The sequence below is a fragment of the Ornithorhynchus anatinus genome, chromosome 5 (assembly GCF_004115215.2).
Source record: "Ornithorhynchus anatinus isolate Pmale09 chromosome 5, mOrnAna1.pri.v4, whole genome shotgun sequence".
Lineage (NCBI taxonomy): Eukaryota > Metazoa > Chordata > Mammalia > Monotremata > Ornithorhynchidae > Ornithorhynchus > Ornithorhynchus anatinus.
The window spans coordinates 33,000,261-33,017,086 of record NC_041732.1 but is presented as its reverse complement, the minus strand read 5'-3'; the positions used below and the strand labels follow the sequence as shown (position 1 = coordinate 33,017,086).

The 16,826-nt window shown below is 51.2% G+C and overlaps 1 protein-coding gene across 2 annotated transcripts in view; it reads left to right on the top strand.

Moving 5' to 3' along the window:
* The first annotated feature begins 4,847 nt into the window (after positions 1-4,847).
* Positions 4,848-16,826, top strand: part of SLC39A14 (solute carrier family 39 member 14) — a 56,908-nt gene continuing 44,929 nt past the window's right edge. The window contains exons 1-2 of one of the 2 annotated variants that reach the window (XM_029065510.2): positions 4,848-4,988; positions 13,807-13,919. The gene's annotated coding sequence lies outside the window, so the exon portion shown is untranslated. The remainder of the gene's footprint in view (positions 4,989-13,806; positions 13,920-16,826) is intronic. The other variant, XM_029065509.2, reaches the window with a different exon arrangement.

Below are 16,826 nucleotides of genomic sequence, written 5' to 3'. Positions count from 1 at the left end.
TTGTGGGTTCTAATCTCAGCTCTGCCGCTTGCCTGATATGTGACCTAGGGCAAGTCACTTCACTCCTCTGCCTCAATTTCCTCATCTGTAAAATAGGGATTGGGACCGTGAGCCCCATGTGGGACGGGGACTGTATCCAACCCGATTTCCTTCTATCCACCCCAGTGCTTAGTACAATGCCTGGCACACAGTAAGTGCTTAACAAATACCACAATTATTATTATTATTATTCTCCCCAAGCAGCATTGCAGCTCTGTGGATTTTGACAGATGAAAGTAGCTTGCCCACCTTTGCGTACTTCTCAGCGAAAGGCATCGAAGCATCCCTGCTTCGAGGTGCTCTCGAAGCCCCCACCCCAGGGTTTATTCTCTTCGACCTAGGAGAAACCGGGGGAGGTGGGGCTGGAGGTGAGGAGGACGATGGAAGAGGTGTGGCGGTCCCAGGCTACTCACACCGAGGAAAGAAAGGCAAATTCACAGGGAAGAATGGGTTGGGAGTAGTTGGAAAAGGATTTTGAAAGTCTCCAACTAAGTCAGAAGCTGCAAGCAAGACTGGGCTGGACCCGTTCTTACACCCGGGGTCCTGAAGCCCCTCCATTCCCGGAGAGGCTGAGCTCGGCCCATCTCTGCAACCCCACGAACTCCTCTATACACTCCCCGAGCACCGCTCTGGGCTTCCCTATCGTTACCCTTGGGGAAGCAGAGTGGCCTAATGGTAAGAGTACTGGCCTGGGAGTCAGAGGACCTGGGTTCTAATCCCGCCACCTCGATTTGTCTGCTCTGTGACCTCGAGCAAATCACTTAACTTCTCTGGGCCTCAGTTGCCTCATCTGCAAAATGGGGATTCCACACCTCTTCTCCCTCTTATTTAGACTACGAGCCCTATGTGGGACCTGATTTTCTTCTATCTACCCCAGCGCTTAGTAAAGTGCTTAGTACTTACTACTCAATATAGGCAGGGATTGCATTTGTTATATTGTACAATGCTCTGCATGTAGTAAGCGCTCAATAAATACGATTGATTGATTCTCTGGGCCTCAATTTTCTCCTTGATTGTTTTCCTTTCTCTCCTCTCCTTCTTCTGCCCCCGCTAACTCCCAAACGGGATTCCTTGCCTTGGGATCTACAGAAACTGCATTTCCTCTCCCGGCGTCCTCACAGCCATCAGGGGCCCGCCCTGTTCCTGCCCCAAACCAGTGGGTCTACTCTTTCAATCCGTCAGCCAACCGGTTGTATTTATTGAGCACTTAACCGGGTGCAGAGCACTGTACTGAGCACTTGGGAGAGCACAACATAAAGGAGATGGTCATTCCAAGAACCCAGGGGCCGGGGGGGTCTCTCTCTGAGGAGGGATCAAGGATGCTGAGAGAGCTAAGTGTGGTCAACCAGCGTTCGCTGGGTTCACCGCCGGCCGCCACCGGACAAGCTGGAGGCTACATCTGTAAAATGGGGATGCAGACTGTGAGCCCCACGTGGGACAACCTGATTCCCCTGTGTCTTCCCCAGCGCTTAGAACAGCGCTCGGCACATAGTAAGCGCTTAACAAATACCAACAGTATTATTATTATTATTACCTAAAGGACCAAGGCCAGCAAAGGAAGCTAGAATTCCAGCTAAGGGACTGGTTTCCCCTCCCTGAATCAATGGGCTGTTTGATGTTTGATGTATTGTACTCTCCCAAGCACTTAGTACAGTGCTCCTCACACAGTAAACGCTTAATGCGATGGAAATAAAATCAATTCCCAGCAATTGATGGTACTTGCTGAGTCATTACTGTGCATAGAGTACTGTTTCTAAATGTTCAGGAAAGTGGCGTAAAATAGAGTTGGTAGATACGATCCTTCGATACTGCCCCCAGTGCCCCAGCGCTAACGTACATATCTTTAAATTATATATTATAATTGATCTATATTAACGTCTGTCTCCCCTCTAGACTGTAAGCTCATTGGAAGCAGGAAACGGATCTGCTAATTCGTAGTAATTCTCTCCCGGGCACTTAGCAGAGTGTTCTGCACATAGTAAGCGCTCAAGGAACACCCTTGACTGAACGACTGATTCCCCACAAAAAAGCTTACAGTCTAGAGGGGGAGGCAGGCACTAAAATAAATTCCAGAGAGGGGAAAATAGTGGAAAAGAAAGGATACGTACATAAGTGTTGTGGGTCTGGAGTGAGGATCCAAGTGGCTAAGGGTAATAATAATAATAATAATAATGTTGGTATTTGTTAAGCGCTTACTATGTGCAGAGCACTGTTCGAGCGCTGGGGTAGACAGAAGGGATTCAGGTTGTCCCCCGTGGGGCTCCCAGTCTTAATCCCCATTTTACAGATGAGGTAACTGAGGCCCAGAGAAGTCAAGTGACTTGCCCACAGTCACACAGCTTAAGAGGGCTTTGAAAGGGGGGGAGAGTGGTGGAATGTCACGGACGCAGAACGTCACGTATGAAGAACGTCACGTATGAAGACGGAGGAAGGTCCAGGCCTAAGGGAGACCGCGGGCAAGGGGTCAACGGCAGGATAAGCGAGATCGAAATACAAAGAGTGGGTTGGCGTCAGAGGGGCGAAGTGTGTGGATTGGGTTGTAGTAATTAGAATTAGAGCCAGAATTAGAACCCAGGTCCTCTGACTCCCAGGCCTGTGCTCTTTCCACTAGGCTATGCTGCTTAGGGAGGCAGGGACGTGTGTCTACCAACTCTGCCGTATCGGACGGTCGCGAGCGCTTAGTATAGTGCTCGGTACACAGTAAGTGCTCAATAAATAGCAGTGATTGATTGATTAGCGCTACAACCCAATCCACACACTGGGCCAACGCCTCCTGCTTGTCCTAAGCGTGATGTAGTGGCTAGAGCATGGGTACGGGAGTCAGAAGGTCATGGGTTCCAATCCAGCCTCCACCACTTGTCTGCAGTGTGACCTTGGGCGGTCGCTTCACTGCTCTGGACCTCAGTCCGTTCACCTGTAAAATGGGGATTGAGGCGGTGATGACTGAGACGGGAGTGAGACGGTCCAACCTGATGACCGTGTATCTCCCCCAGCGCTTAGAACAGTGATAATAATAATAATAATAACGTTGGTATTTGTTAAGCGCTTACTATGTGCCAAGCACTGTTCTAAGCGCTGGGGGAGATACAGGGTGATCAGGTTGTCCCACGTGGGGCTCACAGTCTTCATTCCCATTTTACAGATGGGGGAACTGAGGCCCAGAGAAGTGAAGTGACTTGCCCAAGGTCACACAGCTGACAAGTGGCGGAGCCGGGATGAGAACCCATGACCTCCGACTCCCAAGCCCAGGTTCTTTCCACTGAGCTTGGCACACAGTAAGTGCTTAAAAGAAATGCCACCATCATCATTATCATTATTGTTATTATCGTTGTTGTTATTATTAGAGGAGCAGCACGGCTCAGTGGAAAGAGCCCGGGCTTGGGAGTCAGAGGTCATGGGTTCGAATGTTGGATCTGCCACTTGTCAGCTGTGTGACTGTGGGCACGTCACTTCACTTCTCTGGGCCTCAGTGATCTCATCTGTAAAATGGGGATGAATAATAATAATGTTGGTATTTGTTAAGCGCTTACTATGTGCAGAGCACTGTTCTAAGCGCTGGGGGAGATACAGGGTCATCAGGTGGTCCCACGTGAGGTTCACAGTCTTCATCCCCCTTTTCCAGTTGAGGTCACTGAGGGCCAGAGAAGTGAAGTGACTTGCTGACAAGTGGCGGAGCTGGGATTCGAACCCATGACCTCTGACTCCCAAGCCCGGGCTCTTTCCACTGAGCCTCACGTGGGACAACCTGATGACCCTGTATCTCCCCCAGCGCTTAGAACAGTGCTCGGCACATAGTAAGTGCTTAATAAATACCAACATTATTATTAGAGAAGCAGTGTGGCTCAGTGGAAAGAGCCCGGGCTGGGGAGTCAGAGATCATGGGTTCGAATCCCAACTCCGCCACTTGTCAGCTGTGTGACTGTGGGCAAGTCACTTAACTTCTCTGTGCCTCGGTGACCTCATCTGGAAAATGGGGATTAACTGTGAGCCCCACGTGGAACAATCTGATTGAATTAGAAGCAGCGTGGCTCAGTGGAAAGAGCACGGGCTTTGGAGTCAGGGCTCATGAGTTCGAATCCCAGCTCTGCCACTTGTCGGCTGTGTGACTGTGGGCGAGTCACTTAACCTCTCGGTGCCTCAGTTCCCTCATCTGTAAAATGAGGATTAAGACTGTGAGCCCCACGTGGGACAACCTGATTCCCCTATGTCTACCCCAGCGCTTAGAACAGTGCTCGGCACATAGTAAGCGCTTAACAAATACCAACATTATTAAGTGGCCGAGCCGGGATTCGAACTCAAGACCTCCGACTCCCAAGCCCGTGCTCTTTCCACTGTAACTACCCCAGCGCTTAGAACGGTGCTCTGCACATAGTAAGCGCTTAACAAATACCATATTATTATTATTATTATTATTATTAGAGGGACCCCCACCCTAAACGGGGCCTGCAGGTTGCATCAGCAGCGGCGCCGGCACCACGTGGCTCCCCGCAGCTCGGACGGGTGGGGGGCGGGGCCAGGCAGAAAGGGGGCGTGGCCAGGAGCTAAGGAGGACGTGCTATTGGACGGAGCGGGATAGGGGCGTGGCTATGACTTGACGTGGGCGGGGCCAGGGAAAGGGGGCGTGCGATTGGACGGGGCGGGGAAGGGGCGTGGCCAGGCGCGTGGGGGCGTGGCCCGAGCAGGAGGGACGTGCTATTGGACGGGGCGGGACAGGGGGCGGGGCCAGGGGCGAGGCTGTGGGCGGGGCCCGGTGTGACGCGCGGACTATATAGTCGGGCATGCGCGGTGCGGGTAAAGGGGGAAATAGTTGCTGTCGCCTGTTCGGGCGCACGGGGTCGTGGCGGCTGCTGCTGCTGTCGCTGCTGTCGCTGCTGTCGCTGCTGTCGCTGCTGTCGCTGCTGTCGCTGCTGTCGCTGCTGTCGTGGCCGCGGCCCGCGCTGGATCGGCAGGTGAGGGACCCCGAGCGCTCAGGAGGAGGCTCAGTGGCAGCAGCCCGGGCTGGGGAGTCTCAGGTCATGGGTTCGAATCCCCCCCCCCCCCCCCCCCCCCGCGCCGCTTGCCAGCCGGGTGACCTTGGCCGAGTCACTTGGGTGACCTGGTCTGGAAAACGGGGGTGAAGACTGGGAGCCCTGACAACCCCGTGACCTTGGATCTCCCCCAGCGCTTAGCACAGTGCTTGGCCCAGGGTAAGGGCTTTAAGAAATGCCGGGATGATGAGATGGATTAAAAAGTGCCATCATGGTGATCATTAAGAAATGCCATCATGAGGATGATGATGATTATTAAGAAATGCCATGATGATGAAGGGCAATACGACCGGGGCAGGGACTGTCTCTCTCTCTTACCGATTTGTCCATTCCAAGCGCTTAGTCCAGTGCTCTGCACCTAGGAAGCGCTCAATAAATCCTATGGAATGAATGAATAATAATAATAATAATGATGATGATCTGCTGAGAGCTCACCTCCTCCAGGAGGCCTTCCCAGGCTGAGCCCCTCCCCTGCTCTTCCCCCTTCCCCTCCCCGCAGCACTGTGCTCATTGGTATATATTATTCATTATTATTTTGATTTATTATTTATATAATATATTGTATATATTATTCATTTTTATTTTGTAAATGAGGTGTACGTTCCCCTTCATTCTATTCGTCTTGATGCTGTTATTTTGTTCCGCTCAGTTTGGCTCTGTTCCCCTTCTTCCCCCCCCCCCCCTTTAATAATCATAATGTTGGTATTTGTTAAGCGCTTACTAGGTGCCGAGCGCTGTTCTAAGCGCTGGGGTAGACACAGGAGAATCAGGGCTCACAGTCCTAATCCCCATTTTCCAGATGAGGTCACTGAGGCCCAGAGAAGTGCGGTGACTTGCCCCCAGTCACACAGCTGACAAGTGGCCGAGGCGGGATTCGAACCCGTGACCTCGGACTCCAAAGCCCGGGCTCTTTCCACTGAGCCACGTCGTCATTCATTCAATAGTATTTATTGAGCGCTTACGATGTGCAGAGCACTGTCCTGAGCGCTTGGAATGGACAAATCGGTAACAGATAGAGACAGTCCCTGCCGTTTGACGGGCTTACGGTCTAATCGGGGGAGACGGACGGACAAGAACAACAGTGAGCCCGTCGTTGGGCAGGGCTGGTCTCTCTCTGGTGCCCAGTTGGACCTTCCGAGCGCTCAGTCCAGTGTTCTGCACCGAAGAAGCGCTCAATAAATACGATTGAATGAATGATGGTGATTGAGCGGCCGGGATGTGCATCTCCAGGTCTCTGGGAGGGTTTGGATGCCTATTCATTCATTCGATAGTATTTATTGAGCGCTTACTATGTGCAGAGCACTGTACTAAGCGCTTGGAATGGACAAATCGGTAACAGATAGAGACAGTCCCTGCCCCAGTCGTATTTAGTGAGCCCTTACTGTGTGCAGAGCACTGTACCAAGCGCTTGGAAAACACAATTCGGCAACAAATAATCTCTGATGGCTCTGTGTTGGACCCCCCAGATGGGGATGCGCAGAGGGTCCCGATGGCCCTGTTGGCCTTTGTGCCCTGGGCGGCCTCCCGGCTAGGGGACAGTTAGTAGGGATCCTGAGCTCTGTGCGGACAGGGATTGTGTCTGTTAGTTGTGTTATACTCTCCCAAGCTCTTAGTACAGTTCTGCACAGAATATGCCCTCAAAAAATACCATTTTTTATGGTATTTAAGTGCTAGGCACCGTAGAAAGTGCTGGGATAGTTCCCAGGTCCTCAGTTTGGACACAGTTTATGTCCTACATGAGGCTCGCGGTCTTAATCCCCATTTTAGGGATGAGGTAACTGAGAAGTGAAGTGACTTGTCCAAGGTCACACGGCAAACAAGTGGGAGAGCTGGGGTGAGAACCCAGCTCTTTCTGATCGTTCCTCCATCCCCCACCCCCAAGGCCCATGCTGTATTCATTAGGCCACGCTGCTTCTTGCTTGATCCTTGGAGCCCAGCGGCAGGGTGACCTGCGTCCTCTACAGATATACGGATGATGAGGGCCAGTGGGGAAACTCCAAAAATACAGAATTTGCGGCGAAGGCCCTCGGGGAAAGCTGTTTTTAAATTCCCCCAGGGCTGTTTGGACTCTCTGTCTCCATCAGGCATTCTCTTAGGGGCGGAAACACCCGTTTGTTGTGGACAGGGGACACGTCTACTAACTCTGTGCTGTTGTATTCTCCCAAGCGCTTAGTACAGTGCTCAGCACAGAGTAAACACTCAATAAATCCTATTGATTCAAAGTGGGAAGCTGATTTTATGGAGCCCACCTGTACTTTCTTGGGGGCGGGAGGAGCTTCTTTTTAGTCTTAGTCACTCGTAGGTATTGAGCACTTATCGCGTGCAGAGCACCGTACTGAGCGCTTGGGAGAGTACAGTAGAAGAGACACATTCCCTGCCCACAACGAGCTTACAGTCTAGAGGGGAGGTATTCAGCCATGTTTTCTGCCCTGACCTTTCTTAGTAAGTAGGAGCAGGACAAGACAATGATCAGATTTATTCGGGTGCATTAACCAAGAGGTTGAGTGAAGTTGAGGAGAATGGCCGCCTTCCGTAGGGTTGGATTCAGGTGGCAAAGAGTCCTGGCCGAAATTGCGTTCGGTCTCAGAGTATCCCCGGAGGCCGAGGATGCTGAGACTTTGACGAGGAGCAAGCTTGAGTGCCGTGCCATCTGCTAGCCCATATTGGGTGAGATGAAACAGAGGAGACCTGGTCGGCTCTACTCTTGATGTCCCTTTGGTCGGGGCCACGTTGGAGCCAGGCAGCCCAATCTTTCCGGATCCCACGGGAGGAGGTTTTTGTACCCGAAAAGGCCTTTCCTCTGGCGCACATCTCCTCCCCCGGAGCCCCATACCGGTCCCGAGAGGTCTTCCAGCCTCTACCACCCAGGGAAGCGGCGGAGGAGAGACGCTGGGAACTGCTCGGTGACTTACGGCTGGATATGGAAACCTAGGGTCCCAATTCCCTTCCGGAGGCCACGTGTTTTTATCCATCAAGGCTGTGGCCCCTTGCCAGGCTCTGTTAGGTGTCGATCTTTGCCCCTCGGGGCACAGACTGTTTTCTGTGGAGAGGCGCTAGGGTTCGGAGGCAGTGCTGTGGGAGGAAATTCCCTCTGCCCCCTCCCCGCCCCTCTGGACGGAGGGTCTTTAATAATAATAATAATAATAATGTGGGTATTTGTTAAGCGCTTACTATGTGCAGAGCACCGTTCTAAGCGTGCTGGGGTAGATACAGGGTCATCAGGTTGGCCCACGTGAGGCTCACAATTAATCCCCATTTTCCAGATGAGGTCACTGAGGCCCAGAGAAGTGAAGTGACTTGCCCACAGTCACACAGCTGGCAAGTGGCAGAGCCAGGATTCGAACCCATGCCTTTAGTGAAAGTGACCAGGGGTCTCTCTAAAGGGGGACTCAGAGAAGGTGGGTGAAGGAAGAGAGGGAGGCCTGGGCCTCAGAGAGCGTCACTGAGGCTCGCTGTATTCCAGGATTTCGGATCCTGGTAGGTTTGCTCCAATCAGCCTCTGATACCTGGATTTGAGGGTAGCGGGGAGGTAATAATAGTAATTGTGGTACTTATTAAGCGCTTACTATGTGCCAACCCTTGTTCTAAGCACTGGGATATATACAAGTGAGTCAGGTTGGACACAGTCCCTGCCCCACATGGGGCTCACACTCTGATAAGTGGCAGCGTGGCTCAGCGGAAAGGGCCCGGGCTTGGGAGTCAGAGGTCATGGGTTCGAATCCCAGCTCGGCCGTGTGACTGTGGGCCAGTCACTTCACTTCTCTGGGCCTCAGTGACCTCGACTGTAAAATGGGGATTCAGACTGTGAGCCTCGCGTGGGACAACCTGATGACCCTGTATCTACCCCAGCGCTTAGAACAGTGCTCTGCACTCAGTAAGCGCTTAACAAATACCAACATTATTAGAGAAGCAGCGTGGCTCAGTGGAAAGAGCCCGAGCTTGGGAGTCAGAGGTCATGGGTTCGTATCCCAGCTCTGCCACTTGCCAGCTGTGTGACTATGGGCAAGTCACTTAACTTCTCTGTGCCTCGGTTACCTCATCTGTAAAATGGGGGTTAACTGTGAGCCTCACGTGGGACAACCCGATTACCCTGTATCTACCCCAGCGCTTAGAACAGTGCTGTGCACATAGTAAGCGCGTAACAAATACCCACATTATTATTATGCCCCTTTTACAGATGAGGTAACTGAGGCCCAGAGAAGTTAAGCGACTTGCCCAAGGTCACCCAACAGACACGTGGCAGGGCAGGGATCAGAACACGACTCCCGGGCCCTAGCCGGTGCTCTATCTACTAAGCCACGCTGCTTCTCTAAGGTAGTAAAAAGGTGGCAAGGAGGGAGGATCAGAGAGCAAGCAGGGCGCGTTAGGCTCAGCAGAACTGAGGGATGAGAGGGGGAAGATCGTATCCAACTCACGAATAGGAGTCTGTTGTGAGAGAAGTTCTCGGGCCAGGGGCCCAGATTTAGCCACATGAAATGGGTGGACAGATTGCTTGCCCACTCCGGGGGTGTGGGTGTAACGGGGAAATGGACTTAGGACCACCGTGGGGCACACAGTCCTAGGACCACTCCCAACTACACCGTCCCCCCCATTATCTGGCCAGCAGGGACCGACCCCCAAGAGTCAGGGAACCACTGCTTTCTAGGTTTTCGTTTCTAGAGCTCGAACGCAGTTCCAGGGATTTTCCCTAACTATTGGCTTGGGGTGGGAAATCCCCAAGAATGAGGTTCAAGTTTATCAATTAAGCAACGGTATATATTGTGCAGAGTACTGAACTAAGCGCTTGGGGAGTACAAGAGACTAGGGAGACAACATCCCTCCCCTCAAATTTAGGAGAACCCATTGTATATGTGGCCGCTCGCTGTCTCCTCTGAGGCCGCCCCTTCCCCAGGGTTGTGGGGTTCAGTCTTCTGTTCCCCAGGCAGTGACCCCCGACAGCTCTCCCCGACTCCCCGTCTCGATCCTCGGAGGTGTAACTATGGCTTCCCTGCATTTCTGGATAGGGATAATTATCTAGCACTTCTTTAGTGCCAACCCTGGGCTTCTGTGCTACAGATCCACTCGGCCACCTGAGTGGCACAGAAAAGATTGGTGATTTGCTCATGACCCAATTCTGAGAGTTACTTTCTTCCTCCCGACGGGGAGAGCAAACTCTGCCTTAGGAGTTGCAGAGATCGGGGGCAGCAGGGGAGCAGACGAGACGGTGGGGTCGTCAAGGTGTTTTCCGAAGCAGTTGGAGCGGGTCTATTGCTTCGGCTCCTGGGCCTGATGGCACGTAGTTGGTGCTCACTCAGATTACACAGTCCCTGTGGTATGTGCTCAGGAAGTGTGAGAGAGTGAACGGAGCTACGGCGGAGTCGAGACCCGCGTTCGAGCCCCGCTCTGCCTGTGACTCACCGTCGAGTCCCTTTCTCACTCTGGGCCTCAGTTTCTCCTTCTGTAAAATAGAGTCAATCTTTATAAGGACTAAGGACACAAGGCACGACGCCTAACGGGGAAGTTGGGGTAAGGAGAACAGGTAAAAAAAGGGCAAGAGACAAAAATTATTTTTTCTAATAGTTGATATTTGGGAAATATTCTCAGTGGTGTGTGTGTGTATCTCCCAGTGTCTGTTTCTTAATAACAGTATTAAGTATCTATAGGATGCGAAGCACTGTATTAAGCACTGGGAGGGAACAAAATACACAGTGAGAATTAGCCACACTCCCCAGCTCCCAAGGGGCTCACAGTGTAAGAACAGGGTGGAGGAGAAGAGGTTGAGGACAGACAGGCAAGGAAAGGTGAAGCAAGGTAAATAGAAGAGCAGTTGGACACTGTGGTCAGAGGAGCAGTTTCAGGCTCCCCAGGACTTGAACCAGCCCCAATCAGAGCATCCACTACAACTTTCCCAGGGTCCGGAATATTGAGCCGGTCCCGCTGCTGCTGCCGATAACTCCGCTGGTTGGAGAAGAAGGGGCTGACGGGAGTTTTGATGGGGTCGGGGCTTGTCCAGGCCGTCTCTCTCTCTCTCTCTCTCTGTGTCTCTCTCCAATCCCATGTCTCTGCCCATCCAGTTTCTCCAACTGCCCTGGACTGGCTCCCCACCTACACATGTGCAGGTCGGGAGCTGGGCTGGTTCTCCGTGGAAGAGAACAGTTACCACTGGCATGTCTGTTGGCTGAATGAAATCCGTGAAAGATGATCCCGGAGTGAGATAGGGACTGTATCAGATCTTATAGTCATAATAATAATATAATTGTGGTGTTAATGGTTTACTGTAATAATAATCACTGCGATATTTGTCTAGCGCCTACTGTTTGTCAAGCACTGTACTAAGCCTTTAGAAGATAATCCCATCAGACAGTCCCTGCCCCACGTGAGGGCATTTCTGTTTCCCAGAGGAGGAGACTGCAGCACGGAGAAATTCAGTGACCTGCCTGTGGCCGCAGCAGTCTCGTTGCTACCGCAGCACTTAGCACAAAGTAAGCGTGCGCAGACATCAATGTGTGTCTGTGTGTGTCCGTGTCACTGACAGAGTCCTCTTATAGGAAAGATAGGAGTGTGGCCTGAACCGATCTAGGGCGGAGGGCAGACTGGTGCCTTCCACCACCCCCGTGTGCCCCTCTCCTTGCCCTTGGCTGCCAGTTTTTCCCCCGGACGTGCCCACCTGGAGAGTCCACACAGGGTGTGGGCCCCAGTCTGGGATTCGCTGGGCAACTTGAATCAGATCCAACCAACTTGGGAGCCAGTGGGATTTGGAATCTAGGAGATAAGGAGTCCAGAGTCTGCTAGCTCAGGATCACTGCCAGCTGGAGGCCTTGCTCTTTAGGGGCCACCCGGGGCACCTATAGGCTGACGATAAGGAACCCGACCCACGGCTCCCACGACCACCTTCGTCAGCTACTCTGAGGCCCCGGGAGCCCTAGATCCTGGAAGCCGGCCACAGTCCCGGGACCCGACGGGAGAGATGGAGCAGGGAGAAGAGCCTCTGCTGGCCCTTCTGGGACCTTCAGGCCCCAGGTAGAGAAGAGCTTGGACCATCCGGTCCCGTGTCTGTACCGTGGGAGCCAAACTATCCACAGCCTCCTTTGCTGGAGTTGGAAAACCCCCCTTCTGGAATTAGAAACTCTGCTTCGATCTTGCTGCGGCAATGGAGAGTTCTCTTTTCCCTGCTGGGCCTTGGAGGCTCCAGTATGGTATTTGTTAAGCACTTACTATGTGCCGAGCACTGTTCTAAGCGCTGGGGTAGACATAGGGGAATCAGGTTGTCCCACGTGGGGCTCACAGTCTTAATCCCCATTTTACAGATGAGGCAACTGAGGCCCAGAGAAGTTAAGTGACTTGCCCACAGTCACACAGCCGACAAGTGGCAGAGCTGGGATTCGAACTCATGAGCCCTGACTCCAAAGCCCGTGCTCTTTCCACTGAGTATGCTGGGGATTAGTAGGGGGTCCCCAACTCTTGTGCCTGGGGTGAGTTGGGGGTGGGCCTAAAGAGGGGGAAGGAGAGTGAGCGGGAGGTAATGGCGGGACCAGGGCCTTGGAGCCCGCAGCTCAGTCAAACACTGACCTCTGCCTCTCAGCCTTGCACTTCCCACACTCCACCGTCTCGGATGATCCAACCCCGGGTTAGGAGACGGGGAGTATAAAAACTCATTTCCACAAAAGATAAATACTAGTACTATCTTGTATTCTTCGTGCCCTCTCCTTCCCCTTAAAGAAGCAGCGTGGCCTAGTGGATAGAGCAAGGGCCTGGGAGTCAGAAGGACCTGGGATCCAATCCGGGCTCCGCCACTTATCTGCTATGACCTCGGGCAAGTCACTTCTCATGTCTGTGCCTCAGGTCCCTCATCTGAAAAATGGGGATTAAGACGGTGAGCCCTTTGTGGGACAGGGACTGCTTCTAATATGGCTTGTATCTACCCCAGCGCTTAGAACATAGCAAGTGCTTAACAAATACCATTAAAAGAAAACACAAAAAACCTCCTCCCTTTCCCCACATCAATCCCCAAACCCGTGGTCAGTCCATCAGTGGTATTTATTGAGTGGCATTTACTCTGTGCAAGAGCACTGTACTATACATTACAGTAGAGTTGGGTGATAAGGTCACCGCCCTCAAGGAATTGACAGTCTAGTCCGAGAGACAGACACTAAAGTAAATTACATGAAAGGGAAGCCACCAGAGTCTTAAGTATATGCACATAAGCTCCTGGGTTTGGCGACCCGGGAGGGGGAAATGGTGTGGGGAGATGAAAGATTAATCAAGGAAGGCCGCCTGAAGAAGTTGGGATTTCAGAAGGTCTTTGAAGATGGGGAGAGCAGTGGTGGTAATAACGATGGTGAGACTTATTAAGCACTTACTCTATGCCAAAGACTGTACTAGGCACTAGGGTAGGTACAGCATAATCAGGTCATAATTAGACACCATCCCTGTCCCGCGTGAGACTCAGAGTCTAAGTAAGCGGGGGAACAACTGTTTAATCCCCATTTTACAGGTGAGAAAACTGAGGCACAGAAACATTAAATGACTTACCCAAGGTCACACAGCAGTCAAGTGGCAGAGTGGGGATTAGAACCCAGGTCCTCTGACTCCCAGGCCCTGGTCTTTCCACTGAGCTACGGCTGTTGCTGGTTGCGAAACGGGAGGGAATTCCAGGCAATAAGGAGGGCAATGAGCAAGAGGCCAGTGGCGACAGAGATGAGAACGAGACCTCCCCAAGTGTTCTTGGATGGGAGCAGAAATTCTTCTCCTTTTGTTACAGCTGTGGAAAGTAAAGCATCAGTAGTGGACGACTCACCCCTTGGCCAGACCAAGTCCAGACACTGAAGACTCCCATTCCAATTCTCCGTCTGCTGGGCTCGGGCCTCTCCAATAGTAAGTGGCTTCAATGTTGTCCGTCCTTGGGGCTTTTTGATTCTTGTGTTAAGAACCAATGTCCATTGACTCATTTGGTGCTTTTCATTCCTTCAGAATGAGAGGCACCTACGGTCTTTGCAACGTGGCCTGGTGGAAAGAGCACGGGCCTGGGAGTCAGAGGACCCGGGTTCTAATCCCCGCTCCGCCACTTGCCTGCTGTGTGACCTTGGGCAAATCACCGAACTCCTGTGCCTCCATTTCCACTTCTGCCAAACGGGGTTTCAATACCTGTTCTCCCTCCTACTTAGACTGAGCCCCACATGGGACCTGATGATCTTGTCTCTACCTCAGTACTTAGTACAGTCCTTGGCACATGGTAAGCGCTTAATGAATTCCTCAACTAGTATTAATTGAAATACCTGATCACTCTCCTACTGAGACTGTGAGCCCAATGTGGGACAGTGACCTTGTGTCAGAACTGATTAACTTGTATCTACCCCAGCCCCTAGAACAGTGCTTGACGCATAGTAAGCGCTTAAAGAAATGCCATCATTTGCAACTACTTCTGGGGTGGAACCCAGATAGTTTTTGACCTCTGCATAGTGGAGAATGGAAAGGGACAAGAAGGTTTTCAGTGAGTAGGTTCTCAGGGCAAAGGGTCTGTTACTGCCTGACTCGGAACCACTGAAAGATGATATGATATTTTCTGTTCTTTGTGTGGGTATTTGTGCTTTCCCATGATTAGAAAGCATGGGGATGACTGGCCTCCCTGGAATTGGATCTAATAATAATAGTAGTAATAATAGTGGAATTTGTTAAGCGCTTCTTATGTGCCAAGCAATATACTAGAGATGAAGTAGATTCAAGATAATCAGATCAAAAACAGTCCCAGTCCCACGTGGAGCTCACAGTCCAAATAGGAGGGAGAACGGATATTGAATTCCTATTTTACAGACGAGGAAGGCACCGAGAAGTTAAGTGATTTGCCAAGGGTCACACAGCAGGCAGGTTGGGGACCCGGGATTAGAATGCAGATATAATAATAATCATATTTATTCAACACACACTATGTCATAATCAGATTGGTGGACTTTACAGTCTGGGAAGCCAGGTATTTTAATACTATTTTGGAGACGAAGAAACGGAGGCACAGAGTGGGTAAGTGATTTACCTGAGTTCATATAGCGGGACAGTGACTGTGCATTATCACTTATAACAGTATCTGGTATCTGATTTTTGGCTCCGGACCTGAGCATTCATGGGGAATGCTTCCCACCTTTTTCTAGATATCAATTTCTCCCCTCAAACAAAAGGATAACTCATGTGTTTTTCCCTTTCCTCCCTCCCCCCCACCCCCCCCACTTTCCAAGATGGAGTTTAACCCCAGTCTACAGAGAATCCCCCAAACATCATTTTAGCCAGTTGTGCTGGCCACTTCCCAGGAGAGATGCTAATAAACAGTCCATGAGGCTCCTCCCCTTCCTCCATTCCTCTGATCTGTAACCAGTGCAGGTGCTGATGTGCAGAATCATTCCGAAAAAAGGAGCAGGAGAAGCAAGGAGCCTGACAACCTGCCCTGGATTGATCAATAGTCTCTGGCTTTCGGCTAACTTGGGCTAAAAGCTTTCAAAGGGAAAGGACTGTTTCTCGTGAGCAAAAGCTGGGATGTCCGACTCTCTGGAGACACATAATAATTAAGTTAAACAATGAAGTTTGACGGGCCAAAGCAGTTCCAGGGCCTGGAGACATTTATAAATTTGATTGGGAGACAAAAACACAAGAAAAGCAACTTGGCCTGGTGGATAGAACACAGGCCTGGGAGTCAAAAGGATCTGAGTTCTAACTCCGGCTCCTGCACTTTTCTGCTGTGTGACTTTGGGCAAGTCACTTCTCTGAGCCTCAGTTACCTCATCTGTAAAATGGGGGTTAAGACTGTGAGCCCTGTGTGGGACAGGGACTGTGTCCATCTGATTAGCTTGTATTCATTCATTCAGTCTTCTGTATTGAGTGCTTACTGTGTGCAGAGCACTGTGCAAAGCGCTTGGAATGTACAATTCGGCAACAGAGACAATCCCTGCCCAACAACGGGCTCACAGTCTAAAAGGGGGAGACAGACAGCAAAACCAAACATGTAGTCAGGCATCATTCCCATCAAAATAAATAGAAACATAGCTATCTACCCCAGTGCCTAGCACACAGTAAGCGCTTAACAGATACCTTAAAAAAAAACTGTGCAGTTGGAAAAACTGAGGCCCAGATAAATTAAGTAACTTGCCCAAGGTAGCATAGCAGGCAGGTTGGCAGAGCTGACATAAGAACCCAGGCCCTCTGACTCCCAGGGCTGTGCTCTTTCCACTAGGCCACACTGCTTCTCTGTACTTGAGAAAATTCAATAGAGTCAGTAGCCGTGATCCTTGCCCACAGTCAATCAGTGCTGTTTATTGAGTGCTTACTATGTGCAGAGCATTGTTCTAAGCTCTTGGGAGAGTATAATATAAAAGAATAAGCAGACATGTTCTCTGCCCATAAGGAGCTTACAGTCTAGAGGAGGATTGTATCTTGCCAGGGGACGGGTCGGGGTGGCTGGGGGATAGTTGGAGGCAGGGGCTGAGTTTTCCTGGGTTCTTTGGGAACTCACTTGGGGCTCTCATCTCCTGCTGGGTGGGTAGATGGGAGGGAGGTGGCAAAAGGGGATATATAAAAGTGAATGCATGCAGAGAAGTCACAGGAATCCCTCCATAAGCAACACATCTGTTTGTTACTTTGCGATTAAAAAAACCCTCTCCACTGAGGAATGAGGTTATAGCACTTCTGTCGACACCCTAATGCTTAAATACTCACCTAAATATCCACTTTCTTCTTCCTTCTTCTTCTTATTATTATTAAACGCTAATCAGTTTGGACACAGTCCCTGTTCCACGTGGG